An 18,269-nucleotide genomic window follows, 5' to 3' on the forward strand; every position below is an offset into this window, starting at 1 on the left:
TCATTATTTCTCTTAATGATCCACATGAATATTCTCATTTTTTTTTCTTTTCAAGTTTAAAATTAGGTTTGAATTACCTCTGTGTCTCTGCCCTCTCTCAGGGTAACCTCAGAGGACCCCAGCTTGCATCACGAGGCCTGAGGACACGTCTCCAAAGCCTGATCTTGCTGAGCCGACCCAAGCACTTAGAAGAACATGACAGGAATCAGCAATCCCCTTGCTGTAAGTGTTGGTCCAAGTATCAGTTATGACCTTGTGTGTCCTGTTGTTTTTGTTTTTGTTCTGTCTTTCCCTCTGGCCACAAATAAGGAAAACTGGATCAGGGTCCTAACCCTGACTCTGATACTTGGGGTAGCATAGCTTACTCGCCTCATGGAGCTCTGAGTCCCATTCTCCCTAATCTTCAGTTTCCTCTGGGATAAGGTGGGAGCAAATTTCCTTGCTGGGATACCACAGAGGTGGCGTGGGAACACATAAAGGAAAGCCCCCCTTTACAAAGGGCTGTGTGTAGCACTGTTAGTCCCCGCTTGTCTCTGTTTTAATTGGCTTTCCTTTCTCCTCTTTTATGGGTGGGTGCGTTTTTGTCTACCATAAGCCATCAGAGTTGAAGGGGGGTGACATCTAGATTGCCCAGGAAGTCAGGCATCCTTTCCTCTGGCGGCACAACCAGCCCTGTTCTTGAGATGGCTCACTGCGGTCCTGTGATGGCTCATTAATAGCTTTTGTCTTGGTGGAATTGACAGGCCAGGCCATCCGTCACTCAGCCAGGCTGCTGCGGGACAGCTAGGCTCATAGCCCCTGATATATGAACCACTCCATGTGATTAACTTCGACAGGTAACTTCAGGCCGGCTGGCACGCCGAAGAGCATTTTAAGTACAAATAACAGCTCTGGGACATGTCTTGAGTGATAGAAAAATGACCGAGTGCAATAGAGTCCCTTAATCTTTGCTTGGGAAAACACATTAGGTTTCCTTTGGAGACCAGGATACTGCAACAACATCAATTAACAAAACCTCTCAGAGATCTTCGTTGATACTTTGAAGTTTGGTATTTTTCAAGCTTACTTCAAAAGGAGAACTCCGTGGAGGGCCCGGCTCATTCATCTCCGTCTTCAAAGGACCTGGCATAGTTCTTTACAGAAATTTAATAACAACAACAACAATATCAATTACCATGATGATAATTGCACCGAATCATCCCTATTGCTACAGCCTTACGAAGTGCTCAGCCATCCATGGAGACAAATCTCCTTGCCCCCACTCTGCATAGGAGGCACCTGGCTCAGAGCTGTGAAGCAAGATGCCAGGCACACACCAATGCGGGGCCCAGTGGATGCCTGCACTCGGGTCCTCTGGCCAGAATCCTTTCCAATAGGTCTTTCTGAGCGGAACTGAGCAAAACGTTTCCGTCTGCATCATCCATCTAATCAGCATCTGTTTGTTGTTCTCTTCAGTTGCTTCCTGAAGATGAGCGAGGCCCTCCGGGGCTTCAAGTTGAAAATCTCCATCTGATTTCAGGGCCATTTGGAATGGGAGACGTGGCCTCTTTTTCCATTTTTTTTTTCCTCTTCATGATACCGCAAATGATGAGACTACTTGATGCTATTTCACCTACTCTTGGATTCTTTTGATCATTTGAAAATTAAAGAGTATAGTTCCTGCCTCCGAGAACATGGCCTTCTAGAGGTGGAAATGCTGAACTCTTGAGAAGTCATTGAAATCCACTGAATAACATAATCAAGACCTACAGGTCATCCAGGGCTGAGCGCAGCCTGTTCCCAGTTAAAATCACAAAGCGTCACGTACCGATGGCTCTAAGCAGATATCACCTCTGCATATGATGATGGGGTTTGGCATGGAAACCTAAGCAAAGGACGAATCCAAAAGAGGACTTGATAGCATTACAAATGGACATTTTCCTCTCCCACGAATGTGGAAAGCTAATCCCTACCACAGCTTCATCACCCGTTTCTTCTCTCTCTTGCTTCATCATAGCAAGGCTGTAGAAAGACACTGGCCACAGGCTCATTATCATCTGTGTTAGCTAAAAAATTTCATTAAGCTGGCCACCTAGGATTAGCATGAAAAATGCTAGGTTTTTGTTCTGGGAACTTAATTCCTCTTTCCCTCATTCTTGTCATGTTTGCAAATTTCATTTGCATTTGCATTTCCCGGGGTGTGCCAAAGTCCAGACTGAGACTTGAGCTGTTGTTTCCATTCAGGTGAGAAAGTGCAACCGCACTGACCATCTGCACTGGCCTACAGTCAGGCGATTGTCCCAGGCAAGTTACCGCTTTTGCACCCTTCTAAGCATCCCGGGGAGGCTCTGCTACCCAGCCCACCGATGCATTCAATGAATGGAACAGACCTTGCCCCGTTTCCAGTATGGGCTTAGTCCTGGGGGGTCCTCATCACGTACCAGCAATGTCCCCTCAATAGTCCAAAATAAGGAAACATTAAACTGAAACAAGTCTTGAGACCTTGGCCCACTCGAACCTTTTCTTGGGGCTTTAAGAATGATGTCAATGCCACCAAATGGGGGATCAATCCCTACCCAGACGCACCCCTGAGAAAGCCAGTCTCCTCCTGAGTACTGAATTCTTAGTCTATTCTGGGTCAAGTAGCAGGGACAGTAGCCCTCACAGGGCTCCTACCTGACGCCCATATAAAGGAGAAAAAGGTGGAGTAGGGGATCAGCGTGTGGGGCTATGGTTTAGGCCACGCAGGCTGAATGCGGACACCTCCCTGTGCCTCGGGGCACTCGGTGGGTAACATGGTGGTTGTGAGGACCACAGAAAGCACAGCTCTCGGACCGGAGTTCGGCAAGGGGGGTGTTCGGATGGTAGGCAGCAGTGTCGCCATGGTGTCCCCTAAATTAACTGGATGTTTCTGCTTGTGTTCCCTCTAGGAAAGAATTTGGAGATTCCAGTCTGATCCTCTGCCCTGCCATCTCTTGTACCCATTCTCCTTCTGTACCATCCGCAATAAAGTGTGCGTGTCAAGTCATCCGTCTGCCTCTGATTTTTCGTCTGAAAACACCTGCAGGATTTTCAAATCGAAATATCAATACCTCTCCTGTCTAGTCTTCAACCTGTTTAGTATTGACCCTGTTTTAGAGCAGCGGTGTCTTAAAGCCAAAATGTTACTGCGCTCTCAGAGGAGCCACTCAGGAAACCACACTGCGACGCACTCAGCTTTCACTGAATTTCATAACACCGCGTATTCCCTGACGGCAGGCCTCCAGACAGCAACACGGTCGCCATCCTGGCGACTTTACATTCAATTACTACCACCTGTTAGTACCAGATATGTAAGGAAACACCAAGGGCCAATTTCTAAATCCGATTTATGGCCAGAAATGTGCCAGAAAAAATCTGAAATGCACTTGAGTTTATACTTTGGTCGAATTTAAATCCTTTGTTCCCCACCCTGATGCTCATCAAAATGTCACGAGTGCTGAACGCTCTTCCCCAGGGATTCCGATGCACATCCAGGTTCGGGAACTTTTGTTGACAATCCTGCCTGATAATCAACACCCACATATGGTGTTGATGTGATGGTGATCACACAGTAGAACATTTTTCAGGATATTAAACAGACTGATTTTTTTAAGTGTTTTCAGGTTTATTGCACCAGTGGCATTCACCACGTTCCCAGGAAGTCCTCTCTGTGTGCCTGCTCGCACTGTGGGCAGCTATTTCAAGGTCTTCTCTCAAGAGATCTTCCCGACTGGTGTTGCAGACTAAATAAAGATGATGCTAATTGCCGAACTCTATTACTGGAGCGGAAAACAGCACCATCTTTGTTTGAGGCTGCATCTCCATGACAACATGGAATAGAAAACGGGGGAATAGTTCTTTTTTCCTGAGCTCAGTGGGCCACAGGATGTGTAGGCAAAGGGAGTTGACACATCCTTATGCAATTATTCCAAGCGACTCAGTAGGGCAACTCTGAATTTATTTAGCCCTGAAGTCCTCAAAGAGTGTACTATTTTTAAATCGTTTTTCATGTTTTGATGGTCTTCATGCCTTTCTGCCCGATCAGGTAGTGAGCAGGGCTGAGATCACCCATGCTGCCATGTCCTGTGGTTAATAAATTCACCGTTATCTTATGGAGAGGCAGGCTGGTGCACAGGTTAAAGCTGAGGGAGCTAGGCCCTTACTCCGAGGTGCTAAGTCCAGCTTTGCCCTGCTCTAGATCGTCATGGGGGCTCAGTGCTTACTCTCTGCGCGTCAGTCGCCTCATCTGTAAAGTGGGTGTAATATTAGTAACTACCTCTGGGAGTTCTTCATTAGGACTAAATTAGTGCATATAGCCCGGCTGGTGCGGTTCAGTGGTTAAGTGTAGACCTATGAACCAGGAGGTCATGGTTCCCGATCAGGACACATGCCCGGGTTTCAGGCTTAATTCCCAGTGGGGAACGTGCAGGAGGCAGCCAATCAATCAATGATTCTCTCTCATTGATATTATTGATGTTTCTTTTATATATATATATATATATTGATTTTTATATATAATCAATATATATATTGATTTTTTACAGACGGGAAGGGAGAGGGATAGAGAGTTAGAAACATTGATGAGAGAGAAACATTGATCAGCTGCCTCCTGCACACCTCCTGCTGGATATTTCTCTCTCTCCCTCTCCCTTCCTTTCTGAAATAAGTAAAAATACACTTTAAAAAGTAAATTAGTGTATATAATGCATAATACAATGCTTGGTATATAATACAATGCTCAATAATTAGCTGCTACTCTTCTAGTTATGAATATTACCAACCAAGCTATAGCTTCTCAGCTTACATGGTAGGCACTAGTCACACTTGGCTGTTTAAATTTCAATTCGCTGGAATTAAATAAAATGAAAATTTGCATTTCTCAGTTGCACTAGCCACATTCCGACCGCTCAGTGGACACACATATTAGTAACTACCAAGTTAGACAGCGAAGATACAGGACATCGCCATCGTCGCGAAAGGTCTGAGCCATCACCTAGCCATGGTAAACAGGAGAAGGAGACCTTCCTTATCGTAGAGATAGATAGCTTTTGTTCTTAGCACTCTCCATTGACTGAAAACACAGTCTCTCATGAGAGCATGGGGCCCATATCTTGGAGTATTTCTTTTATAGCCTCTAAACAGTGGCTTACATTGTGGAGTGGGCAATAAATACTGTGAACTAACAACAAAATGTTTTCCGAAAACGGTTTTCTCTCAGTTGGGAAGATCCCCTCCATTCCTTTCATACACGATTTATAAGGCTCCGTGGCGTCTGATTCTGAAGTTGCACATAATTCTTGGAAAGTAGGCAAGGTGGCAGCGTGGACTCACCAGGTGTCTGGTGGAGGGACCCTGTAGCCAGCAGAGAGGATGGTTTTCTGAATCACCACCCAGACGGAAGCCGTGTGTCTGTTCACGTATTGTACCCACGTTGTTCAAGGACAAAGAGCCGAGTTCAGTGTTGAAGGGAGTGAACACAGGCCCTGGCACAATCGCAAACAGCCTTTGTGGGCACTTCTCACCTGTGATTGGCCAGTTTTGGAAACCTGATGTCAGCTGGGAACCGCTTGGTCCTTTTCCTCACCGTCACGTCACCATATCCTCCTGGGCCTGCTTATGGCTAGCTGCGGGCATCAGTGCCTGGTCGCTGCCTCACCCAGTGTTTAAGGATGAGGGAGGATACAGGCAAAAAGGAAAAGTCTGTCCTTCTCGACAAGCAGACATTCTATGTGGATCACGGACAGTTAGTAATGTTACGCATTGTTTAGAGGGATCTCTGCTATCAATTTCTGTTTGGGGAGAACTTCTGCAATTAAGCCAGCGTGGAAAGTTAGGAACAAGAGCCGGTGTACCACCCTCGCCCCCAGGCCAGCTCTATGCCCCTGAAGAGAACCATCTCCCAGCATCTCGGATGCTCATTCCAGAACTTAAGCTATAAAACGGCTGCATAGGGGGAGGGAAAGTAGCTGTTGCTTGCTATTTCCGAACTTTTAAGTGCTCCATTTTTTTTTAAGGAAAACACACACAAAATTGATTATGTTAATCACTAAATAATGCCAATAAAGTAGTATCAATGACCCCATGTTTTACAAGTGCAGAAAAAAAGATAAAAAGAAAAATGAGACAATTTTTTAAAAATCATCAATTAACTGTTACAATCAGCTTGCCCTTATACACATTTTATAGTTTTATTTTCTCATATGCCCGCACACACAGCATCTCATTCACCACAGGGCATCACATGGAGGGAGGTGGTGATGTAGTCTGTAGATACACAAATTATAGCTCAGGAGGTTCCAGGAATTAGTGACGGAAGTAGCTTAAGGACCCATCACACCCAAGCATCTCTTTATGAAAACCTGCAGTATCTTTAGACTGACAAGTTCACATTTACACCAAGGAGAGAAAAATCCCTCATTATAGAAGATTCAGATTTATAGTGCATTCAGGGGGAGGGGGGCGAGAGGGAACAAAACGTTTTTATTTTACCTATAGATGATCATCAGCAAAAGAGTAGCCACTAGTGGCCTTATCTACAGAAAGCGAACAATCCAGAATGGAGAAGAAAGATAGATTGCTGAAGAGGAGGAAGTGGATTATCCACACCAGATAACATCTGCTGTGTATGTGCCCAAGGCTGGGGAGGAGTGTGTTGTGTGTGATGGGAGGAAACAGGGCTCTGTATTGCACTTTGTTAAGCTGTCGTCCTCCGGCACCATTAGAGCGTGGCTTAGAGACACTGCATATGCCAAATTGAAATCTGGTTTTCTTATTGTTAAGCAAATAGCCTTGTGAGGCTTACTAAAGAGAGTAAATGCAGTTTGAAAAGAAAGAGAGAATTTAGCCTTTCTTTTGTCTCTACTCGTCTTCCTGTCAATGGAGCCTGACCCCCAACCAACCCATGTGATTTATGCAGCCTTCCTTGTTGTAGGGCCTGGGCTTAGAGAACCTAGACAGGACTGGCCTCAGCTCCTCTGGGAGTTCACAGTGCAGAGGAGAAAGCAGAACATCTGACTCCTGTCAGACACGATACACGGATGCACAGAAGGATGTAAAGAGGCCTGGGAATAGCCATTTGCTCTCATGGGGTGGCAAGGAGACATTCTAACTGTGTCTTAAAAAGCAGGCCAAAATGACAGAGGGTGTTCCAGACAGAAGGACCATCCTATATGAAGTCACAGGGCATGAGCTGGTGCCAACATTATTAGATGCTGTGTCAGGTAGCAGATCTTGAGTTCTTTCTGAAACCCAACACTATTCCAAGTACTTAACATGTATGAGCTCATTTAGTCATAAAAACCTTATTGGATATGCATCATTAGGCCCATTTTACAGATGAAGAAAGTGAGGCACAGAGATTGCAAATCACTTTCCCAAAGTCACCCAGAGAGTAGGTGACTGAGGCCAGAGGCCATGCTTCTGGCAGCTGTAGTGCCCCCTGCAGTGATAAGAAAACGGAATGTTTGAGGAAAATCCTGTAGCTACAACACAGGGCTTCTCCACCATGGCACTAGTGGTAGCTGGGGCTACACAGCTGCATTTCAGAATGCTTAGCAGCACCCCTAACCCCTAACCACTACATGCCAGAAGCATCTCCATCCTGCCATTATGCACATCCGAAACGTCTCTAGACAACTGTCCCTCAACACTGTCAAATGTTCTCTGAGGACACAGATGCCCAGTTGAAAACCACTGGACAAGCGCATGGTGTGTGAGGCAGGAGAAAATATATTAGAACTCACTGCAAATAGCCTGCAGTTCTATTCTGATGGCTGTGGGAGTAAGCCCTGCAGAGAGAATGGGGCCAGTTGGGGCTTCACCAGTGGGGAGCAGCAGAAAACAGAACCGGAAGAAGCATTAGGAGGTTCTGTGAGAGACAAGGCAGTCTTCTGAGTTCTCAGCTACAAACAGGATGTGTTCTCAGACTTTATACCTTGTGTGTTCAGAAATCCTAAAGCTACAAATAGCGAAGGATCGTCCATAAGAACAGTACAGAAGTCAGGCAACCATTTCACCCAGTGTTCCCCGGAAGGCAGCCAATCCTTGATCTGAAGGCTCAAAACTCAAAGCCTCATTTCAGCTAAGAAAGCCTCTGAATCTGGGAAAACACTGAACACCCTGTTTTCTTAAGAAGCCCCCATGTCAGATTCCCTGTCGCTGCTTGAGTGTGAACACGATGTGTCAACTTTGTAGGGACATTTACTGGACACTCGGCAACGTGAAAAAGATGGAAATATTCTTCTCCCAAGGCCCTAAGTGGACAAAATGTCAAGCCAAGGAGTATGTGTTCTGAGCAGAACTTTTATAAACAGGAAAAAAGATCTATGCACCTTCTAAATATTTTAAGATAAACATGTCACTTTTCTAAAACAAAAGATGGCTTTCAAACAATCTAATTCAGAACTGTACCTCAGGTGGGGAAGAAACACTGACCTAAGGGTACAGTTCCATGCCGTCCTCAAACCTGAGCCTTCTCCTGCCCTGTTACCCGTTTTGGCTTACAGTGAGCTCTTTATTGTGTCCCTGGGAAGGATTAGGAAGAACTCTTTGCTTATCCTCTTTACAAAACTGCCATGACCATTTGGAATTGAGTGTTGTTCCAAGCCTCTAGCCAACATCATAGTTTTTTATATGGATTTCTGTGAAGAATAACTCAATTTCCCATGAAAAGTCCTATGATGCCAGAAGAAACAAACATTGTGTCTCTGACAGAAAGCCAGCCTCAGCTCAGAGTCAAGAGCTTTCAAATCAACGTGGTATAACTCTGACACACGCATCTTCCTCTCTCAGCTGCCTAGTCTGTCAACATGGGGATTTGAAGTCCCTCATCCATCAGGTTCTTTGAGGTTGAATGAGACGGCATATGCTGAGGTCCCAGGATGTGGTCTGATGCATGGCTGGCATCAATAATTGGTGTCCCCTCCCATTCGGTGTTTAAGAGAATCATTCAGGACTTTGGAGAGATCAGACCTACCTGGGAACTCTTGGAGACTCTTGTGTTCAGATAAGACCACAATCTGCCTGCAACAAGAGCACCTCCCAGCCACTTTGTGCCCCTCCCTCAACTCAAGGCAGAAACCTGACCCCCACAGCCCACCCATCTCACTGTGATCTCTGACTGGCAGGCCGCTGTGGTGGGATCCAGGCCTCTGCATCAGCAGTTCTCCTGGGAGCAACAGGCCCTCAGCTCGCGTGGCAGTGGGGGAAATAGGTAATAGAGAACATTGTCTTCAACAGCTTTGTTTTAAAAACGATACTCAAGTAGAACGCTTCAGCCTAGTTCAGGCATTCCACTAATGACTTGAAATTTGAAACAGCTGGGGTTTTTTCAAGCTTTACAGAGTATCTTGGAAGAAGATTGCTAAGCTTTTAAATCCTTCATAAGTAGTAAATAGATTTATTCATAAATGTCCTGTAAAATGAGCTTTGTTCCTGTCATTCGGAGGGAAGTTGCAAATTCTGATTAAACATGATAGATCATTATACAGCAAGAGCACCTCCTGGCCATTGTGCGGGGAGAACAGCCACCGAGAAGTGCAGTTTCTGCTCTGATGAAAGGCATGTAAAGACATCAAATCCCAAACATCTGCCAAGCACTGTTTGGGGGGAGGACGGGGCCACTGAGCAGTGTCTTGTGGCATCGTAAGGACAGCAAACAGCCGGCATGAATGTAAGCAGTTACAAGGTGTCAGGAAGAAATTCAGATCACAGGATTAGGTGATCAGCCCTCATTTCATGGGTGACTCCTTCCTTAAAAGTGAAAAAGCTTTCGTCTTCTCCAAGACAGATGTTAACACAGCAGAAAGTGAGCAGCCAGAAAGTGCAATTGAGAAAACCCCAAGAGGGCAGCGCAATGAAGCATTCCCACCCCTTTCCTCCGGGGAACAGGAGCGTGACATTGCTTAGACTAGTTGGGGACTGTTGATATCCAGCTTGGGTTGGCACTGGAAGCAGCCTGAGATGTGCTTGGGCCTGCGCAATAGTGAGGGGCTTTGGCAGAGCTACAGACAGGACCCTTCTGGCACACCACCCAGCCTTCCCAGAAAGTGCTCTCATTCTCAACACCATTGATTCTCCGTGGCCGCTGTGGGCCTGGGGCTGAGCACGCGTGCAGAAGATGCATGCAGTTGCCTTACCTGCACTCCATCCCTCTGGCCTTAGTTGAGAGTTGGAGGAGGAGTGTAGATACACATGGGTGATGATATCACTCAGAAAACGCCCTCTTAGCCTAGATTGGAGGGTCAGTTTATAGGGATTCCTAACAGGAGGTGTTCTTCACTAGAATTATTTGGCAACTGCACACGAAATTGAACAGAGCACAGTATTCTTCATGCCATGCAGGCCTGCTAATAGTCATCCCCAATAGACATATTCCCACACTAAGTTCCATAATGATACGAGGTGTTTTTTCTCCTTGACATTGTGTCACCACCTCCTAGCGCAGCCCCTGGCCCATGGCGGATGGCAATCCCTTTCAGAGCTGATATATTAAACACTGTAGGAGTGGCGATGCCTGTATTTTCAACTAAGGTGAATTCAGACACACGGGATCTACAGGGAAAAAAGGATGGGATGATAGAAGGAAGCGAAGGAAAGAAAGCCTGCTCTTCTTGCTTTCCCTGTTCAGTCAATCTAGAGCCAGGCCTCCACTCCTGGGGGGAAGTGAAGCCTCAGCAAAAATGCAAAGAGAACCCCAGTAAGTAACTCTGGACTCTTCGCTTCCACAGTAGCGGGCCTTACAGATTAATGAATAATGTGAGGCAGGGCTTCTCAAACTTTAATGTCCATATGATCACCCAGGGGTCTTGTTAAAGTGTAGCTGTGGATTCACAGGGTTGCTTAGACTGCATTTCTAAGGAGCACCTGGTGCTGACCATGGTGCTGGTCCTTGGACCACACTCTGGATACGTGGATTGACTACCAGTGAAGGCGAACCTTTTGAGCTTGGCGTGTCAGCATTTGGAAAAACCCTAACTTAACTCTGGTGCTGTGTCACATATAGACATTTTTCGATATTTGCAACCATAGTAAAACAAAGGCTTATATTTTTGACATTTATTTTATATATTTAAATGCCATTTAACAAAGAAAAATCAACCAAAAAAATGAGTTCGCGTGTCACCTCTGACACATGTGTCATAGATTCGCCATCACTGGCTAGACTGTGAAGGAAAATTCTGACATGCCCTATGCTTGCCAGGCACGCGGACTTTCAAACCTAACTCCTTTGACAAGTGTGAGTCCACTCAGTGAATCGAACCTCACCGAGTCATTGTAGAAGTGAATTACATAGTGAATGTGAAAACTTGGCATAATTCAGGTGGCTATTATTATCTGAAGGTGTTTCTGTCTTAGCAGAAAACATAAAAATATGGCAAGTTGTAATTACATAGATGAGGTGTTTAGGTTTTCTTGCAAGTGCAATGGTTTAAAGCACCTGAGTAATAAAAGACAAATAATAGAGTATTCAAGCCCCATTTACACTGTCGTATATACTGATCTTAATTGCAGACTGCAGATTTTCATCTAGTTGCTAACAGTAAGTCGGCTCTTAAATAATAAGGGGGAGGAAGGTGTGTGACTTACCATGAACAGTCTCAGAGTACAAAACCACTTCTGTTTTTCATGACATTTCAAAACTCAAAAAGAAGTTCAAAAGAGAAAGATAGTAGTAGTAGCTAAACTAATGCAAATACTAGTCCAACATTGAAGTCTATTTTTTTTTAATTTACTTTCATTGTTGAGGGTATTACAGATGTCCCCCATCCCCCCACTTTGAGCCCCCTAAATGTGGTTCCTGCCCCACCCCACAGGCCTTCACCACACTATGGCCTGTGTCCATGGGCTGTGCATATATGCATACAAGTTCTTTGGTTAATCTCTTCCTCACCACCCTCCTCTCTGAGATCTGTCCTTCTGTTCCATGCTTCCATGTCTCTGGACCTATTTCTTCATCAGTTTATTTTGTTCATTAGATGCCACATATGAGTGAGATCATGTGGTATTTGTCTCTCTCTGACTGGTTTATCCTGCTTAGCATAATACTTCCAGGCCCATCCATGCAGTCTCAAAGGGTAAGAGATCCTTCTTTTTCTACAGCTGCATAGTATTATAATTGTGTAAATGTATATATTTTCTATCCACTCATCTACTGATGGGCACCTGGGCTGTCTCCAGATTGCGGCTATTATAAGTAATGCTGCTATGAACATAGGGGTGCATCTATTCTTTCTGATTGGTGTTTCGGGATTGTTGGGATACATTCCCTTAAGTGGGATCCCTGGGTCAAATGGAAGTTCCATTTTTAATTTTTGAGGAATCTCCATGTTTCTCCCTTTCTCTCTCTCTCTTCCTTTCTCCTCTAAAAGTCAATAAAAACATATCCTTGGGTGAGGATTAAAAAGAAATTTTAATAAACCCTAATATTTTTAATTATTTTTTCATGAAAACTTAAGCTTGCTAGACATAATCAATATGATTACCCCAAGCTTTGAGTGATTCCCCCAGTTCTAAATTCCCAGATCCATTAACACTATACATCACAGGAATCCAAGAGAGCAATACCTTATCCTACTATGCAGTCCTTGGATATCAAGGGCACTTTTTGGAAAAAGTGGCTCAGGACAAATCCACTAGGATAAAACATCTGAAAGCACCTCCTCCTGCAAATGATGATGTTAAAAGGTTATGTTTACTCTATAGTCACTCATTCCAACAATATTCAGTCTGAAAGGGACAGCTGTTAGCATCCTGCATTATCATCATTATCAGAACAAAGTCTGGGCTGAAGCGCACATGCTCTTGTAAAAAGTGCAGAACCGTGGATCTACCCAGATGCAAAGAAGTCAGTCTACTGAGAACATAGATGATCAAGTAATAGCTAATAAATGTGAAACTGTAACAGAGAAAGACCTCTGGGAACAAGAAGTACAGACAACTATGAAAGTTATCTACAGAGATCCAGAGTTGCTTTCATAAAATGGCCTGAAGGATGTGAGGATATAAGTAAATACAAAGTGTGGAAAAGCCATACAGGTAAAGGGAAGAGCATGTGCAAAGGTCCTGTTGCAGAGGCCTGGCAACTATGGAAGACTGAACAGAGGCTTGTGTGGCTAGAGTGGAGAGAGAGAGCGAGAGTGGGGAAGTGTGGCTCAAGATAAAGCAGGAAGATAAGTGTCACGTCAGACCAAGCTTCATAAAACAAATTAGAGATGTTTGCCTTTGTTCTAAAAGCAATGGGGAGCCACTGAAGGCTTTTAAGAAAAAGAGGTGAAAAAAATAAAAGCATAATCTGACTCACATTTTTAAAAGAAATCATTCTAGCAGGTGTGCAGAGCAATAGCTGTATGCAATCAGAATTCAGCTTGAAGATATTTTATTAGTTATGGTGGTGATGTTGGCTTTGATTACAGAGATGGTAGTGGAAGTGGAGAGAAGTGAAGGAAAAGTACAGAACCATGGATGTACCCAGATGCAATATTTCAGAGGTAAAAGCAGCCAGATTTGGTGTTGAGTCTGCTTCCAACTCTACCTCTCCACCCGTATGGAAACCCACTGACATGGACTGTAGTGCTTACCTACTTACTCAGACTGATTTCTGTGGCCCCAGACATGGAAACATAAAGTAGGCTGATGCCACCTTAACAGAGCTGTAGTACCCAAATCCGACTGATTTTATCCTGGATCACTTAACTGTACTATAGAGTAGAGGGCGAATTCTCCAATACACATGGCCAATCATTTGGATGTCTTCGCAAAGATATCTCTGTCTATCTGTATATGTTCTATGCATGACCCTATGCAGAATCTCAATAGTAATTTATATTTGTCTGAAGAAGTTCGGCCAGCTACAAAGTTTAAAGGAAGCAGTCCTCAAACATGTCTCCAGTTCTGATACTACAGTGGGGCCTTGACTTACGAGTGTCCCAACTAACGAGTTCTTCGAGATAAGAGCCATCTCTCGGCCGATTTTTTGCTTTGAGTTGCGAGCTAAAATTTGGGTTACAAGCCAGCTTCAGATACCCCACCGCTAGTTGGTGCAGCGAACGTCACAGTGAACGCCACATCAGCCCAGCATCACGTGTCTCACTCATTCACTTTATGATTTGACATACGAGTAATTTGAGTTACGAGCTCTGTCACGGAACGAATTAAACTCATAAGTCAAGGCCCCACTGTAATTACAAGTTTGGAGAATTTATAAAACCACTCTCAGATTTGATCGTTTGCTAGAAAAACCCACTGAAAGCTGTTTACTCACATTTGTGGTTTAACAGGGATTAAAATCAGCCAAGAGCACCAGGACCGAGTCTGGGAAAAGGACCAGATATGCAGCTTCCTCTGTCCCCTCCCCATGCAGTCAGGATGTATTACTTTCCTGGCATCCACGTGTGACAACACACAGCTCTGCCAACCAAACAGGCTCTCCCCACCTCTGTGTGCAGAGATGTTATTGGGGCTCATTATATCTGCATGATTGATTGATTGCACTCAGTCTCCAGACCAACTGATACCCTATGACCCAAAGCCCCGACTCTAAATCACATTGTTACTATCTGGCTAGCCCAAGGCAGCAGGCAAACAGCAATTACATCCCAGGAGCCAAGAGCAAAAGGCCAGACATACTTAAATTTTTTAGTACATCGTACTCCAATGACATCAAAAATTGATGATTTATGTGACCAATAGTGGAAACGGAGCTCAAGTCAATATTGCATTGAAATGGGAGTATAAGGTTGTAAGAGTAGACTATTTTTCTTATAGGAAGCAGATTAAATGAACCAAGGTTAGATTCCACCTTGCCCAGAACTAGTTTTATACCTACTAGATTGAAAAGCTGTGTCTTAGAATTTCTCTCTATTCTCTCTTGCTGGACTCAAAACCCTACTTCCTGTGGTCATCTTAGGGGAAACCTGAATTTTGATATTGCCTAAGAAGGAAGCTGGTCTCCATTTCAGCATGGTACTCTTCCTCCAAGTCCTAAGTTCCTTGCTTTAGTTGTTTCTTGCCTACTGAGTCAGGTAACCGGCCAGAGTCTATGGTCTTCCCTTCGCCCATCTGAGGAGGAACCACAAGAACACGGAGAGGCAGGACGGTTTCCTGTTTAGCACAACTACTGCATATACTTTGCCATTCAAAAAAAAATGAAGCAGTTTCCATGGAGACTGACACTTGACATAATGAGTAAATGATGGTGTGATAATCAAGAGCACCATGCGAAGTTGGCATGACCGCTGCTATGCCATCTATTCCTTTATTGAAGCGATCTATTTTAAAGCACGGTGAAAATATTATTTACAAGACGCCCAGCAGATGGTGGAGTCATTATGGCCACCAGAAATTTCCAAAACCATTTAGGCCAGATGCCTCTAAAGCATTCCTAGGAGCTGATTTGACACTCGCTGTCACTGCTGCAGAAATTGAGTCCCCTCGATCTTTCCTGTCCCGTGCTGGCTCCCCAGCCAAGACAGAGCCATGGTCAAGTGCTTGAAGCACTGTGGGCTCCTGTGCCGCATGCTCTTGGTCTCACTCTCTGGCCTCTTAACTGTTCTTTGCAGAGTAGGCTGTCTCTGTAGCATCACAATAAGAACGTATCACTATAAAGGCTCCAATTTTTCTTATGTTCCACGCTTTGTAAAGCAAGCTTTTTATTGCCTTCCAAATTCATAAAATGGAACTTTGGGGTGTTTATAATAGAAACTTGGGAATCTCAGGGAGCACTCATCTCGGTTAATTTCACATGATTATGAGATTTTATAGGACACAAGTTTCTTCTCTGTCATTTTTATTTGCCTCCCCGAATCTCTGATTTCCTTTTTTAACTTCAATCTCAATAGCACATCCCTAGTTTTCTGTTTTGGTGTCTCTTGTTTAACTTTAAACACACACTTTTATGCATACTTCTATTGAGAATAAGCCCTAGTTGTTGTTTTTTAAGTAAATTAAAGTTGGTATACAGAAAGCAGTGAACAAAGAATAGTACAGACAGTAAGCAAATATGGCAAAAAATTTAGAGTGGTTGGCTGGTTGTGTGGGAAGCACAGAGTGCTACAGTGGTAAAAAGAGAAAGGACCTGCTTCTGCCTGGAAGTCAGGGGCGGCTTCCTGGGAGAGATGGCATGGGATTCAAACCTCAAATGCTAACTAGGAGTAGACGGGAGGAGTGCACAGTCTGTTGGATAAGACAGAGGGAAAGCAGCTAAGAATAGCACATGTAAGTTCATGGATACAGGGACAGGAAGTTGAGGGAGTTTAGAGAGCTAGCCCAAACTTCCATACACAGGATCAAGGGAATTTGCCTGGAAGATGGCCAGGCCTGATTTGGATGGAGAGTTGGAGGGCCGGAGGGGAGGGTGGGACCCACTCACTGTGGTAGCCTGATGCATGATGCATGATGCTCTGTGGTCGGATAATGTCCCCCAGCTCACTCAGCAGCCAGGTACCAGCCAAAGTAAATACCTGGGGTGACACATGGGTTAGTGTGGGTTAGGTTTAAATTAGGCTGGACTTCGGTCTCAGAAAACCCACATAATTTATATAAAATATGACAATATTATATATAAAATATGCAAATTATATTTAAGTTTTACATGTTTGTGTGCATCCAGTTTACAAACCCCATTATAAACATGGCACAGGAGGCTCATGAAGGGGCCCAGGGGGTACGGGGCTGGGGTGGCCGAGTGGGCTCCTCCCTCCGTATCAGCCAGAGCAGCTTCTCTGTCAGCTGTTGTCTGTTTGGGTTGCCAGGTAGGATTGCGTTAGGGTTCTCAACAAGTTTGAAAATGTCTGCTATCGAACTCCTGCATTGATATGGAGAATGTTAGGTTGGGGGAGGGGGTTAAATTCATCATCTCTGAACCCCTTTCTCTCCATACCAGGGAGCTGGCATCCACAGGGGGCAGCAAAGGTATCCGTGCAGACGGGTCATCCCACTACCGTGGCTCCTATTTCCATTCCCCACACTCAGCCTTGGGGTGCTATTAGCTGCTCCCCCACCTGACCCACGGCCCCTTTCTTCCTCATGACCTGTGGGTGTTCTGAGAATTCAGACGGGCCATGGGAGGGGCCTCTGGAATCTCAATGCTGACCCGCCACACTACAGTGTAAGAATTATATGGTATCTCAATGCTGACCCGCCATACTACAGTGTAAGAATTATATGGTATCTCAATGCTGACCCGCCACACTACAGTGTAAGAATTATACAATTGCATCTATTTGCACTTTTGTTTGCACTTTTTAAAAAGGTCCAGCATATTTCCTCATAAAGTATATTCAATATCCATAATCAGTCTCATTATCAGGACAAAATAATGCGTAATGCCAAAGATATTTTCATAAAAAAAACAATGCCTCTCTAATTTGAAAACCTCACAGGACCCATTTTTGCTGCAGCAAAGGTTTTGTATCAAGTGCAAACCTGTCTCTCACAGGCACAGTACTCACAGAGATTACCCGTCATTTTGATTACAGGTAATTTCCGGGGGTCTTGTTTTACCCTGTCATTCATGTGTCTGGGACCGAGCCAGAAAATGCCACCAGGAGTAAATCAGGAAGCCAACCAGAGCACCAGAACCACAGGAGAAATCAAAGACCTAAGTGAACATTCCAGGCCAGACAGCATCTACCTAAGTAGACAGGGTGGAGGACAGGTAGGGCGTTGGTCCTGCTCAGATAATTAACAAGAGAGATGCTCTGCTGTCTTTTCTTGGCTCAGGCTTTTGTTTCACTGCATAGGTATCCTTGTCCTGATTCATCGGCATGGGGGACAAAGTTCTTGAAAGAACCTTGCTCTAGATGTATCTGTCCCGATCCCTAATGTCATAATCTGCACCCCATTCATGCTAAACAATATTTATCCCCTCAAATATGCCACTTTTTCTGCCAGAAACCTTCCTCCCTTCTTCCCTCATCTCAACCTCAACCTTATGTTGACCTCAGCACTCTACTATTGTCACCTTCTCTGAGCCTTTCTCTGACCTAAGACTGGAACGGCCCGCCTGTGCCCTGCCATAGCCCAGTACCTGTCTCTCTCACACTCTTCTGTGGTTGCCCAGTTTCATTTACTCACACAACTCATCTGTGGTGAGTGGCTCCTAAGTGTCAGGCACAGTGGTATCCATGAGAAATCCTTACCCTTGCAGAGCTTAGGTTTGAGTGGAAAAGAAAGGAAAATAAGTGATGCATGTGCAGCAAATCATTTAGGGCATAGAGTGTGGCTAGGGGTTGCTATTTTAGATAAGATGTCCTGAAGAGGTGACATATGAG

At 44.6% G+C, this 18,269-nt stretch overlaps 1 protein-coding gene across 3 annotated transcripts in view; it reads left to right on the forward strand.

The window, feature by feature from the left end:
- Nucleotides 1-18,269, forward strand: part of GRM7 (glutamate metabotropic receptor 7) — a 743,749-nt gene that overhangs the window by 700,077 nt on the left and 25,403 nt on the right. For 2 of the 3 annotated variants that reach the window (XR_013996795.1, XR_013996796.1), the window contains 2 exons: nucleotides 102-222; nucleotides 2,910-3,007. The exons of the other annotated variant lie outside the window; for it this stretch is intronic. The gene's annotated coding sequence lies outside the window, so the exon portion shown is untranslated. Of the gene's footprint in view, nucleotides 1-101; nucleotides 223-2,909; nucleotides 3,008-18,269 lie in introns of those variants that run through there. 3 annotated transcript variants of the gene reach the window in all.

This window comes from Myotis nattereri (genome assembly GCF_964212035.1).
Source record: "Myotis nattereri genome assembly, chromosome: 14".
NCBI lineage: Eukaryota > Metazoa > Chordata > Mammalia > Chiroptera > Vespertilionidae > Myotis > Myotis nattereri.